The sequence below is a fragment of the Physeter macrocephalus genome, chromosome 14, assembly GCF_002837175.3.
Source record: "Physeter macrocephalus isolate SW-GA chromosome 14, ASM283717v5, whole genome shotgun sequence".
Classification (NCBI taxonomy): domain Eukaryota; kingdom Metazoa; phylum Chordata; class Mammalia; order Artiodactyla; family Physeteridae; genus Physeter; species Physeter macrocephalus.
Genome location: NC_041227.1, coordinates 106,067,827 through 106,082,208, shown reverse-complemented (window position 1 = coordinate 106,082,208; position 14,382 = coordinate 106,067,827). Strand labels below are relative to the sequence as shown.

Here is a 14,382-nt window from a genome sequence, read left to right as displayed (position 1 = left end):
CCAGAGAAGGAAAGGGAGGGATAACAGTACCTTCCCCGCTTTGCCCCTCCTCTTGATCCCTGATAATATGGGGCCCTTCTATGCCTTTTTACAGAAGCAATCTCCCCCTAGCCTCTGGTGACAATGTCACTTGTCCATAAAATGATGTGCACGAACATAGTGTGACCCCAATCCACACCAAATCAGCACAACATTTCTAGGTTTCAACATCAGTCTGGTCCTGGAGATTTGAAACCACCCTGTAACAAGTAAAATTTTCTAAAAGTTAATAATCTACAATGTTCTGTAAGGGTCAGTTAGCTTCTCTTGTTCCATATTCATAGAGCAGAACATACCTTCTGACCTGATTCGCCGTATGCCAGTTGTGTAGCTCTGGTCTTGAAATGACTGTCATGGGATGGGCTCACCAGTCTGGCCCTCCTCCACATATGAAACATTCAGTTGAAACCATAGGTTTTAAGTTCTGTGCTTAAGTAAGAGGGATGTTGAGTTTATTTTCACAAGTAGATTTTGTTATCTCCAGGTTTTAGAGAAAGAAATGGGGGTGTAGAGGGTGCCACTATCCCCAGGTCTAACTCCAGGCTGTTTCATTCTGAGTCGACCTACATGATACATCCAGTTTGAAGAGGAGAGAACACAATAAGGCTTATCAATCATCTAATATGCACCACTGATATACAGACCCTGTCTCAGGTCTTTGTATTTTTATTTTACTAGTGAGGAAACTAAAACTCAGCAGCGTTAAGTCCTTAACTTGCCTGGGGTGCACTGATACTTACTACACACCTTTTGGGTGCCAAGAACTTGTTGAATGTTCTAGTTGAGCATATAGAAACCAGTAAGTAAAGCATGATTTCTGCTCTCAGGGAGCTTACAGTCTAGGACAGGAAAGCCACAGGTAATCTTTCTGCTAGAGGGAATATCAAACTGCTATGGGAGACCCCTGGAAGATGAAACCAGTCTGGTCCAGGTGGGAGGGAAAGCTTCATGGTAGACTGGTACTTGACAGTGTAAGTAGGGAAGGAGAGAAGGTGATTCTAGTTGGAAGGAACAGCCTATATATAAACGTAGCTCACAAAAGTGCAAATCTGCAGAGATCTTTGAGTAGCCTGTGTGGTTGAATTTGAGAGAGGATGGGGCAGACAGGGAGCAGTCCAAATAAGACTGAAAATGGTTGCTGGTGAGATCATTGCCTCAGGGTTGAGTTTGGACTTTATTTTGAGAGCAATGTGGGTTTTGAATAGGATTGCATGGTTGGCTCTGTGCTTTGTCAGTAGTAGCCTGGCATTAAAGTGTTGGGATGCACAGGGCCGGGGGCGGGGGGCTGGGGGTAGGGGGTCAAAACAGGGAAGCCAGAAAGTGTTCAAATAAGAGAACCTTTGTGACTGTCCACATGAGAGTGCTGGGGGCCTGATAATGGAAAATGCATACAGGTGGGGAGTCGCTACAATGGGTAGAATCGGTAAAAGTTGGCAGTGGATTTCACAGGGTAAAATTACCAAGGGAGAGGGGTTTGTAAGGTTTTTAAGCCTAAGTAATTAATAGTTTGGTGCTACTGTCAGCAGAAATAGAGGGCAGGGTGCAGAGGGTATACACTTAGTTTGGTTAGCATAGCTATCCATTTCTCCAACAGAGAGGCAAATGCTAGAGAAAGTGGCATTACTGCCTGACTACTAATTTGTGAAGCATTGTCTTAGTTGCCAAATAATGATGTCATAGTCTCACAGATGAATTTTCCACTAAAATTATGATTGAATTTATAATTCATTTCATGCAAACACACAAAATTGCAGATACATATGCAATATACATGCATGATTTGAGATTGCTAACTTTCTGCCTGGAACAAGAAATAAATATTTTAAGAATTCAGATTTGAGATTTTAAATGTACTGACTATATGCAAATAATATATTGATTCAATTTTAAAGTTTAAATTTAAACTCCTCAAAAACAAGAACATAAGTAGGCAGTTCTTTTCGTACAGTGTCTAGCATGAAAAAAGCACCTCAAAGATGTTTTCTGGGAATGAAAATGTTTTCTTCTCCCATTGATCACTACTCCAAGGGTTCGTATAGGGAGTTCCAATCACTTCACATTTGGAGAAACAGCCTTTGTCTGTTATTAAAATTAATTTTAATTAATTTAAATTAAATTTTATGTTGCCCCATGAGTTAAAGCTTTTAAAAAAAAATGGCAGTCCCAATCCACTATGGATTTCTTTAGAACTGTCCTGTTTTGGGCCTCATGCATTGTAAGCAAGCCTTCATATTAGGGTTTACCAAGAACATGTTGACTGGAAAATCTCCCATAAGTTCCTGAAGGATAGTATTAGTAATTATATGTGTAAGGAAAGTTTTTGCCAAATAAATGAACAAGTAAAAGGATGACTCTACATTGAAATCAGATATAAACTTGAAAACTCAGATCATTTTTCAAATGGATTATTTCAAAGTGTCCAGCTATTTAGTGCTAATTACATTAGTTATTCAGTTATAATTGAATTACTCAATTATTATTTGCATTTTCCAGTATTCTTTGGATGGTGGGTACCCTGTAGACCCAACAAGAGGCTGTACCTAATAATAAACAAATATTTATTGAACATTTAGTTTGTGTTATATACTTTTTAGAGATTTATTATTTCATTTAATACTCATAAATAATCCAAGAGGTAGCTGCCAGACAGTGCCATTATATAAATGAAGAGATTAGGGACTTGTTTTGGGAAGTCACCATTTAGAAGATGGTGAAGCCCAGAACTAGAACCAAAGCCTGTTTGACTCCAAAGTTTATCCCTATGCATTATTGTTTCTGTGTTCAGATGATATGCATGTTTTCTGTTGCTCATAGGAGTTTACACTCACCCCAGAATAAACTTGGGTTTAGAAAAATTTATTTTGCCAGAAAAAACATGCAATCACCGTCCCACAGAACCCCTGGAGTGACCCATTGATGAGAATAGGATCAGTTCAAGGAACTGTTTGGAAATATTTTTATCCACTTAAAAATTCTTTGGTGTTCACAACGTGGGTGGGTAGTGGGAAAGGGAACCATTTGCCCAGCTGAACTGAGGTCAAACTAGAACTATTTATCTTAGGAACTTATCTTATGGAACAATGCAGAGAACAGATCCCTTGCTTTCTTTCTTTAGATAAAAATTTTAAAATCTTGCTTCACAAAGGAGATGGTACCTTGCTGTCTCCTTGTTTACTTAAGTAAACTATACAGGAAATGGGCATTATTGTCTTTGTAAAAGCACTTGTAAAACTTGATAAAACTAATGATCCCAAGACAGTGCATGGCCACAGAATGAGAACACGATGTTTCTTCCATCGTGCACACTGAGGGCGTCAAGTCCACTTTGAACTCCAACTGGCCAGTGAGCCTGGTCAGTAAATCTGCCATCGATATCTTTGGATGACTTCCAATTGGAGGGGCTCGATGGTCTCAGGGGAACCTCTCTCCCCTGACTATTTCTATTTATCTTCTAAGTTAAACTTAGTTTGGAAAGCCTTCTTTACAGCTCTGATACGACTTGTTCTTTCTTTCTAGGGTTACAGGGTAAGGTTTTGGACCACTTCCACAACAAAATTAACATTTCTGACTCTACACTCTTGTTGTGCAATGAAAACAGCCGTAAACTGAAAGTGAGGAAACTTGGGTTTGAATCTTTTTTTTTTCCTTTTTGTTGACCTTAGGCAAGACACCCAACCTCTCAGGGTCCCATTTGTCAGATCTCAGGGTCCCCTCTGTAGGTTCTTTACTATTCTTTCCTTTTATTCTATTTTAAAAATCCTATTTGGGGTCCTATAATTTCCCATATCATTATCAGAGAACGTAGATGAGACAACTTGGGAAAATAGCTAACACAACTACCTTAGCTACCAGGAAATCTCTTTAAAAAAATATTCCCTGGTGCAGCATCTGTCAGCAAAGCCATTGACCTCTTACTGTGAATATTCATCTATTTCCCTGAGAGGAGAGTTGCAGACATCTGGCTCAGAGACAGACTGCAGTACAAAGGTTTCCTCCAGTTCAAATCAGAAATTCTAGGATTACAGTGTTTACACACTAATTTCCACTCTTGCTGATCTAAAGCCAATGTAGTAAGAAGTGTGAAGTGTCCACGGAAATCAGTTAAGCCATAGATGGCAAGTTGAATTTGGAAGGCAAGCATCAGGGGCCAGAATTCCCACTGGTGGAGCCTTACTCTGCTGTGACTGACATGATGAGATAGAAGTCCGAGACCTCAGCTCACATCTTAATGTGACAGGACACAGGAGCAGCCAGGTTTAGGGAAGACTGGTGGGAAAGCCCAAGGGTGAGCCTCTCTGGGAACAGGAAGCAGGTACTGCTGTACCAATGAGGCTTTGGGACACAGAATTTTTCAAGTTGGAGAAGCAATTGAGCTTCCCAGGGGCTGCCAAGAATGTGTCACATGGAGCGTGCACTTCCTTAGTGCTTCACCTGTCCCAGGCCACAGAATCCAGAAGGGAGGAGCTGTGCTGCTTTATGACTTGAATTGACACAGATTCCTATATAAGTACCCAGTTCAGATCCTCACATTATGGATTAGAGCAGAGACAAGGATGAATCTATATATTCCTCTCTTTCTGAAATTCCTTTTTGTTTTCTTTGTGGTAGGAGTATAATTTTACCACCATCAAATATATTCTGTATACCAGTGAGGAGTTGGACTACCTGCGTGAGAATTGCACAGAGTACTTACAAAAAAAAAAAATACATGTTTCAGGGTTCTACCTAGACCTACTGTATTATTGCATCAGGATGTTTGGTGTGTGTGTGTGTGTGTGTGTGTGTGTGTGTGTGTGTGTGTGTGTGTTGGTAGGTCAGAAATCTGCATTATTTATTCATATCCCCAATAAAGTTTGAGATCCTCTGCTTGACACTAATATAGCAAACTATTGAGTACGTGCACTTAACCACATGGTTCTCTGGTTAAAACCATCAGTGGTTCCTTTTCATTGAAGGGTCAGCTTCAGCTTAGATCAAATTGCAAATACAACACACTGTTTCATGTTCCTCTGGCCTGTTGGTTCTTACCTATACTCAGGATGATGTCTACTCATTTTTCCTGATACCTCAAGCATCTCCTACTTCCCTGATAAGTCCTCCTCTGTCATTGGACCAGGCAGACCTGGACTTCCTTCCACTGTGTCCCTATATTGCTCTATGCTAGGGTGTCTCGACCTAAGCACTTTTAAAAAAAAAAAATTTATTTATTTATTTATGCCTGTGTTGGGTGTTCGTTTCTGTGCGAGGGCTTTCTCTAGTTGCGGCAAGTGGGGGCCACTCCTCATCACGGTGCGCGGGCCTCTCACTATTGTGGCCTCTCTTGTTGCAGAGCACAGGCTCCAGACGTGCAGGCTCAGTGATTGTGGCTCACGGGCTCTAGAGCGCAGGCTCAGCGGCCATGGCTCACGGGCCTAGTTGCTCCGCGGCATGTGGGATCTTCCCAGACCAGGGCTCGAACCCATGTCCCCTGCATCGGCAGGCAGATTCTCAACCACTGCGCCACCAGGGAAGCCCAACCTAGGCACTTTTGACATTTGGGGCTGGATAATTCTTTGCTGTGGGTGGCTGTCCTGTTCACTGATGGATGTTAACATCATTCTTGGCTCTACCCACTAGATGCCAGGAGCAACTCCCGAGCTGTGAGAACCAAAAATGTCTTCACGCACTGCCAAATGTCTCTTGGGGGGCAAGATTGTACCTGGTTGAGGACACTGCTCTACACTTACAAATATCATAGCACTAGCCAAATAATGTGGAAAGTTTCTGCTTGCTTGTTTATCTCCTCTGAGATTCTGAGAGTTCAAGAGTAGGGGGTTTGCAAAATGTATCCTTGTGTCCCCTGTGCCAAGGCATAGCACCTGATGCACAGTAGGCATGTAATACAGATTTCCTTAGCAAAACTTTATTGAGGTACTAGATGTCAGAAGACCTGGATTTTAGCTTATCTTGGTTGGTTCTACGGTTTAAAATGTGGTGACTCTGGACACATCAATTAGCATCTCTGTGCCTCAGTTTCCCTCATTGAAAACATCAGCATTGTGCCTTCGGCTTGTATGTGGATGGAATGTGAGTGGGTCTATGCAAGTGTAAAGTGCAGAAAGAAGCCTAGTCAAGGCAATGTGTCCTGAGGAAGACATGCTGCTGTCATGTTTTTATCCTCCAGGCACAAAGTCTGGGTAGCCCTGAAAATTCAGGTCTGCAAACAATACAATGTTTTATAACAATATCTAGAGGATTTCTTTAATGTGGAACACTATAAATACAAGAAACTTTGTTGAACTGATTGAACCTGTGATATGGAATAAGACTACCACAAAGACTAAACATAATGCTATACAACACACTATAGAAACCCTAAAGTTTCAACTCCCTGCCCCCAGATACACTTGTGTGGGTCTGATAAAGACCCAGACAGGCCTAAGGGAGCCTTTTCTGCTCTAGGTCTGTCTGATGTTCTGTGGCCTCCAGGAGCTGCCAAACCCATTCTTTGAGCCCTATTCTGTTCTGTGTTGGGACTGTGGCTTCCTTGTTTCCTGACCTTTAATATCAGTGGCAGGAAATTAGCAGGTTTTGCATCTGCAACTGCACAGAACATGTGGCATTAATAGGGAGTCTCATCCACTCTTTGTAAAGATTTTTTCCTCTAATACACCCTATGGAATGCCTCTCCAGTTATTTATTACCTTCAAAAACCTCTCTCTCTCATTCTGCTTACCTACTTTTATGACTTCCTTTTACACCCTGGGCATGCCATCACTCTTGCCTCCATGCTCTCCCAGCACTGTGGTGGGCTGGTTTATAGATCTCCCTCCCTTCTTTTAGCAGAATGAATTAGTTTCCAGGTTGAGTTCAGCTAGGAAAAACCTCTGTCGCATAGAAATGTGGGCTGATACGTGCGCGCGAGCGTGTCTGTGTGTGTGTGTGTGTGTGTGTGTGTGTCACTGTGGTGGGCTGGTTTATAGATCTCCCTCCCTTCTTTTAGCAGAATGAATTAGTTTCCAGGTTGAGTTCAGCTAGGAAAAACCTCTGTCGCATAGAAATGTGGGCTGATACGTGCGCGCGAGCGTGTCTGTGTGTGTGTGTGTGTGTGTGTGTGTGTGTGTATGTACCACCATCAACTCTCCTCCAGCTGCAACCGGCCAGGACTTTCCCACTAACCATTTCATGCCCCAAACATGTAGGCTGCAAAAGCACTCACAAACTGTAAAACTATACAAACAAGTCAAAAAGTCCTGAACACATATACTGCTAGGGCTGCAAGAGGGCTTGATAACCATTTAGTCTAGCTCTTCCGTTTTAAATTTGAGAACATTGAAGCCTGCACAGGTTAACCGACTCCCTCTTAGTATTTTCTTTGCAGTTTCTGACCATGTCAGAAAGCTACCACGAATCATTCCATTACTTTTTAAATGCATCACAGCTAATCTTTATTTTCCAACTTTTTCTATACTTCATGATCATCTCTTTAAGCTTAAATTAATAATTTCCTTTCAATATAGGGCTTGGGGATATCTCATCTGAAAGAGGTGGTAGGTGTTTTTAAAATAGTGAGTTCTGTGTATTTTTACACTAACACATGGTTTAGAGCAATGAATAGGACCTTTTTTTCCATACAAATTGACAATTATTCTGCTCCAAAATTTTTCTTACAATTTCTTTTTAAAACATCTTAGGCAGATTTCTGAGAATTGTTTGTAAGAAGATGGCTCTGGAGGATATTTATCTGCTCATTAGCCACTAAAATTTTTCTATTTTGAGAATTTTAGAGAACTTACAGAATGGATGTACCTGTCTACTAGTTTATCTGAAAAACTCATGGACAGCTTTTTTTTTTTTTAAGGAATAAACAATCAATTTTATTGGGCTCAGACTAGGAATCCATGGGTCTTGAGGACCTCTGTGAATCTGTCAATTTTCATCTCTCTGTTCTTTTTGCCCTGCTTCCACAGCCTCATAAGCTGCTTCTTCTTCCAGTAATGGATCTTGGCCTTCTCCTTCCTCTTCTCCTCCAGGGTGGCTGTTACTGCCTGGGACTTCCAGCCAACCTCATGAGTCAGGCACCCTATGTTAGCAAACTTTTTCATAGGCTTCAGATGCACAACCTTGAGGTTAGTAGGAACCATCATCTGCTTTTTTTGTCATAGGGTGGCGAGATCCCATCAAACATCTTGAGGTGGTCCAGAGCAGCGTGGCCTCTCTTGGTCTTATGGGGCAGCATGCCTGTGGGCAGAGGACTGCAGCCCTGCTCAGTGGGGCATGCGAGGACCCTGCTGCCAGACCCAGGCAGGCAGACAGGTGGCCTCAGATGGTAATGTGTGTGGAGTCATCTCATGGTTGGGAAACTCGAACATGAGTGAGGAAAGTCCTCATCACCAGCCTCATGGACAGATTTATTGAAAAGCTTGGCAGCCTGAGAATCCAGGATTGTTCATTGCTGATCAAAAACTGTGTTTCCTTGGGAACTCAGATCAGTAAAAAAGTAAAATGAGGAGGGTTTTCAAACTTTTTTTGACCACCTGACTTGAAGAAAAAACTAAGAAGTAATAGTCCCTCCTTCCCTGCACACGAGGCCCAACCCATTCTACCTAAAAATCCTTCGTATTGTGGGTTTTATTTTTCATTTTAATATTAATTGTATTTTAAATTAGGTCTCTAAGAAAGAAGTTGGCCTTTCTCACTCTTTTCAGAGTGGTCTGGGAAATACTACATCAATGCATCTGAGAAAAACATAGGAAAACAGGATCCCTTGTAGTTTTGTTTTTGAATCAATACCCGAAATAATGACCAGAAGCAAAAATCCACTGGTGAGTCCACAAGCAGGGTGCTGGGCCAGTCAGCTTCATCCTTCCTGCCCTGAGCTGTTCTCCTGCAGGTTCCAAGCCACTGCTGCGAGTCCCTAGAGCAGATAGAAAATGTAGGACAGAATGAGCAGACCTATGATGGCAAGAACATCAGGATGAAAATATCCAGCATTGTGGACGCCTTGGCCAAAGAGGCCTCTGGATTCCAGAGAGATGTGAGCTGTGAGCACAGAGTTTGCAGTCGGTGGAGAGAAATGGCTCTTTCTTCCCCGTGCTGCTCAGCCCTCCTTTCCCCTGCCCCTCCCAGGGCCTGCAACTAGGGGTTGCTGCAGCTCCATCAGCAGCTTACTTCCCTCCTCCCTCAATTCCACAGCTGACCAATCACAACGCCTGGAGGAGGTAACCAGGAAACTGCTCCATATAGACAAGGCAGAAGTGAAGAGGTTTAATTTCTCCCTAGAAAGCCAGTCCCACCCCTTTGTATCTAAATGGAGTCTGCATGACATGCACATAGGAGGAGATCTGATCTGTATCCAGATGCCCTAGGAATGAATCCTACTGACTACCTTTCTTCTCCCTTTTCCCACTCACACACTCTGGGCAAATTATCTCAGAAAAATGACAGTTGGGAGTTGGATGGTTCCACCACTGGCAAGTAGTAAAAGTCATGTCATGGAAGACATGGACAAAGGTCCCATGAGAGTCTCAGCTGGCATATCTGTGGATAGAGCTAACACGGATGGCAATGCCTAAGCTGTGCCAGATTCTGCACATGTGGTGTAATTTTTTTTAAAGAACAATTCAATTTATTTAAATTAAGCAAAAAAACACATCAAAACAGTTCACCTATTGCCCCCACCCCAACCATTAATCTGTTCTCTGTATCTATGAGCTTGCTTTCTTTTGCGAAACAAATACTTTAAAGAAAAAAAAAAAGCAGCAGCGTACCACCATCCACAATCATGATTATTTCTTAAAAGAGAGAATACTTTAGAGCAAAACCAAAAACAGGATATAACCTCATGAAATTGCTTTTATTTTTCACATTTTTCAGTGAATGTCTCCAAATTAGCATTTGGAAACCACCAAAGCTAGATTAATTTATCCAGGAGCCAGAGATGTGAGTTATAATGTCAAATCCTGTAAAAAAATAATGGAGGACCAAAATTATTTAATTTGCATTGGTATTAACTATTGCTCATATCATGTGGCTCTTTCATGGGGCCAAGGTGTTATGTCTGAAGATTTCTCGATTATTTGAGAGACAGCATATGGAAATCAGCATGCCCAGACACACAAGCCTTGCTGAGAGAATCTCTAACTTTTCCACACTCCATAAACCACTCAGCCTTCATCTTTAAAAGAAGGATCTGCTTTACAGGATGTTATATGAAATGAAATATTAAATCTGAAAGCATTTAATGAACTATAAAGTGATCTGTAGCCATCAGATTTTTGTCAGTATCTCTAAGCTTTATAGACGTTTTCTTTAATCAAAACCTCATCAAGGCTCTGTTAATCTCCCTGCAATGTCTGATGAAACATCAAAATATGTTCTACATAGGAGACCACGGTATATAATGTATATGTCAGTGCCTGGCACACAATAGGCACTCAATTATTTTCTGTTCTGCTTTGACTCTCTAGATAATGCCAAACATTTTGCTGTAAAAGCAATAGTCAAGCTGCAGTTATGCTTCTATGATCTTTTTGAAATTTTCTTGGATAAATGAATGGAAAGGAAATCATAATAATCTTTACGTTATGAAATCCTTCATCCTGCTCATACATCAGCTTTTTCACTTCACTTCCTTCTCTCTCTCCTTGCGCCCTCTACTGACTACAAGTTTGTATTGATTTAGCAAATTTAACTGTTCTGAACAAAAAGATCACAATTTTCTCCAGCCTGTGACAGTGACTAATATGTATGCTACTTTTCCCACAAATATAGGATCAAGCTGCATATTAGTTTTTGAAAATTCGCTTTAGCACTAATTGTGTATGGCAAACATCTCTCCATGTCAATAAATGGACCATCAAAATGGCTACATAGTGTGCCATTGCAACGATGTCCCATCTTTATGGGAGCACATTTAGTCTGCCTCAGCTTTTCTCACTGCTGTATTTTAAAAAGTTTCCTTTTATGTCTCATATTCTCCATGAAGATATGTTAGAAACTAGAGCCAAAATTGATAACACTCCATAATTAACATTGCAATCTAAAAAAGATACACCAGTACTCAAAATTGCAATATATAGTACTGCCAAATATTTATCCTGCCACTTTCTTTTCCCTGCACTGCTTATCCTTTTCTACTAAATTGCACCAAAATATATTTATCATAATCAAAGAGCAAATATTTAAAAAGACTTAAAATCTTGTTTACAATAGGACCCAAGAAGATATTTCATCTCCAAAATGAATGAGGGTTGATTGTCATGAATAAGGAAAAATCTGAGGTCTGGAAAAGCTAGGTGAAAATTAGAAATATATTTGCTATGTTCACCCCCCCACCAATGAAGGAGTGAATGTCCTATATTACACTGAAAAAATCCAATTAATGAAGCTGAAGAAAAACTTGAGCATTCTCTTAAAATTCACAGGAAAATAATAAATAATTGAAAATAATTAAAGAAAAGATAAGAAATAAGGAGTCCAAAACATGTAGCTATACAAAGTAGGAATTCCAAAGCAGGAAATGGAACCAGGAGAACACAAGCAAAAATTAAATGACAGAAGAAGAAATTTTTAAGCTAAAGAAATATTTAAGTTTGAAGCTTTAAAAACTTCACTAAAAATAAATGAAACACATGCCTAGGTATATCCAGGCAAAATTCTTGAATATAAAAGATAAATCAAGCTTTCTACATGAATTGAGCCTTTTAAAACAGAAAAAAATCATGTATTCTAGAGAAGAACACAAATCAAGCTATTCTCCCTAAAGCTAAATGCCAATCCTCAATGTTTACAGAACTTTGAGGATGGGTCAAAATTAAGAATTCAAGAACAGTAGAGACTTAGTTTAAAAGAACTAACAGTGAACAATAAAAGCATGGTTTTGAAGCAATTTGAAAATATAAAAATATAATTCTTTAAAGACAGGATGGATGTTGTAAACCATAACAGTAATAATCTAGGTTTTCATTCCAAAATAATATAAGCAAACCAAAGAAATAGCAAAGGTTAGTGAAAGGTAGTATAAAACACTATATTTTTTCTTTTTTTGGATGAGATTAATATTTTTAATTGAAGTATAGTTGATGTACAATATTATATAAGTTACAGGTATACACCACAGTGATTCACAACTTTTAAAGGTTATACTCCATTTATAGTTATTATAAAATAATGGCTATATTCCCCATGTGGTACAATATATCCTTGTAGCTTATTTTATATCTAATAGCTTGTACCTTTTTTTTTTCCAACATCTTTATTGGAATATAATTGCTCTACAATGGTGTGTTAGCTTCTGCTGTAAAACAAAGTGGATCAGCCATACGTATACACATATCCATATTTCCTCCCTCTTGCATCTCCCTCCCACCCTCCCTATCCCACCCCTCTAGGTGGTCACAAAGCACCGAGCTGATCTCCCTGTGCTATGCAGCTGCTTCCCACCAGCCATCCATTCTACATATGTTAGTATATATATGTCCATGCCACTCTCTCACTTTGTCCCAGCCCACCCCTCCCCCTCAACATGTCCTCAAGTCCACTCTCCAAGTCTGCATCTTAATTCCTGTCATGCCCCTAGGTTCCTCAGAACCATTTTTTTTTTTAGATTCCATATATATGTGTGAGCATACAGTATTTGTTTTTCTTCCTGACTTCACTCTGTATGACAGACTCTAGGTCCATCCACCTCACTACAAATAACTCAGTTTTGTTTCTTTATATGGTTGAGTAATATTCCACTGTATATATGTGTCACATCTTCTTTATCCATTTGTCTGTCGATGGACACTTAGGTTGCTTCCATGTCCTGGCTATTGTAAATAGAGCTGCAACGAGCATTGTGGTACATGACTCTTTTTTTTTCTTTTCATTTATTTTACTTTATTTTTTAAACACCTTTATCGGGGTATAATTGCTTTACAATGGTGTGTTAGTTCCTGCTTTATAACAAAGTGAATCAGCTATACATATACATATATGCCCATATCTCCTCCATCTTGCGTCTCCCTCCCACCCTCCCTATCCCACCCCTCTAGGTAGTCACAAAGCACCAAGCTGATCTCCTTATGCTATGCGGCTGCTTCCTACTAGCAATCTATTTTACATTTGGTAGTATATATAAGTCCATGCCACTCTTTCCTTCGTCCCAGCTTACACTTCCCCCTCCCTGTGTCCTCAAGTCCATTCTGTACGTCTGTGTCTTTATTCCTGTCCTGCCCCTAGGTTCTTCAGAAACATTTTTTTTTTTAGATTCCATATATATGTGTTAGCATATGGTGTCTGTTTTTCTCTTTCTGACTTGCTTCACTCTGTATGACAGACTCTAGGTCCACCCACCTCACTACAAATAACTCAATTTCGTTTCTTTTTGTGGCTGATGGACATTTAGGTTGCTTCAATGTCCTGGCTATTGCACATAGAGCTGCAATGAACATTGTGGTACATGACTCTTTTTGAATTATGGTTTTCTCAGGGTATATGACCAGTAGTGGGATTGCTGGGTGGTATGGTAGTTCTATTTTTAGTTTTTTAAGGAACCTCCATACTGTTCTCCATAGCAGCTGTATCAATTTATATTTCCACAAACAGTGCAAGACGGTTCCCTTTTCTCCACATCCTCTCCAGCATTTATTGTTTGTAGATTTTTCTTATGATGGCCATTCTGACTGGTGTGAGGTGATACCTCATTGTAGCTTGGATTTGCCTTTCTCTAATGATTAGTGCTGCTTGCATCCTTTCATGTGTTTGTTGGCAATATGTATATCTTCTTTGCAGAAATGTCTACTTAGGTCTTCTGGCCATTTTTGATTGGGTTGTTTGTTTTTTTGATATTGAGCTGCATGAGCTACTTGTATATTTTGGAGATTAATCCTTTGTCAGTTACTTCATTTGCAAATATTTCCTCCAATTCTGAGGGTGGTCTTTTGGTCTTGTTTATGGTTTCCTTTGCCATGCGAAAGCTTTTAAGTTTCATTAGGTCCAATTTGTTTATATTTGTTTTTATTTCCATTTCTCTAAGAGGTGGCTCAAAAAGAATCTTGCAGTGATTTATGTCATAGAGTGTTCTGTCTATGTTTTCCTCTAAGAGTTTAATAGTGTCTGGCCTTATATTTTTGTCTTTAATCCATTTTTAGTTTATTTTTGTGTATGGTGTAAGGGAGTGTTCTAATTTCATTCTTTTACATGTAGCTGCAGTTTTCCCAGCACCACTTATGGAAGAGTCTGTCTTTTCTCCATGGTATATTCTTGCCTCCTTCATCAAAGATAAGGTGACCATATGTGCTTGGGTTTATCTCTGGGCTTTCTATCCTGTTCCATTGATCTATATTTCTGTTTTTGTGCCAGTACCATACTGTCTTGATT

General features: G+C 40.0%; 1 non-coding gene and 1 pseudogene across 1 annotated transcript; both read right to left on the bottom strand.

The window, feature by feature from the left end:
- Window positions 1-7,904: 7,904 nt before the first annotated feature.
- LOC102992253 (60S ribosomal protein L13a-like) overlaps window positions 7,905-14,382 on the bottom strand; it is a 21,408-nt pseudogene continuing 14,930 nt past the window's right edge.
- LOC112066042 (small nucleolar RNA Z195/SNORD33/SNORD32 family) lies at window positions 8,335-8,419 on the bottom strand. Its single transcript, XR_002892402.1, has one exon. It is a non-coding gene; the product is annotated as a small nucleolar RNA Z195/SNORD33/SNORD32 family (small nucleolar RNA).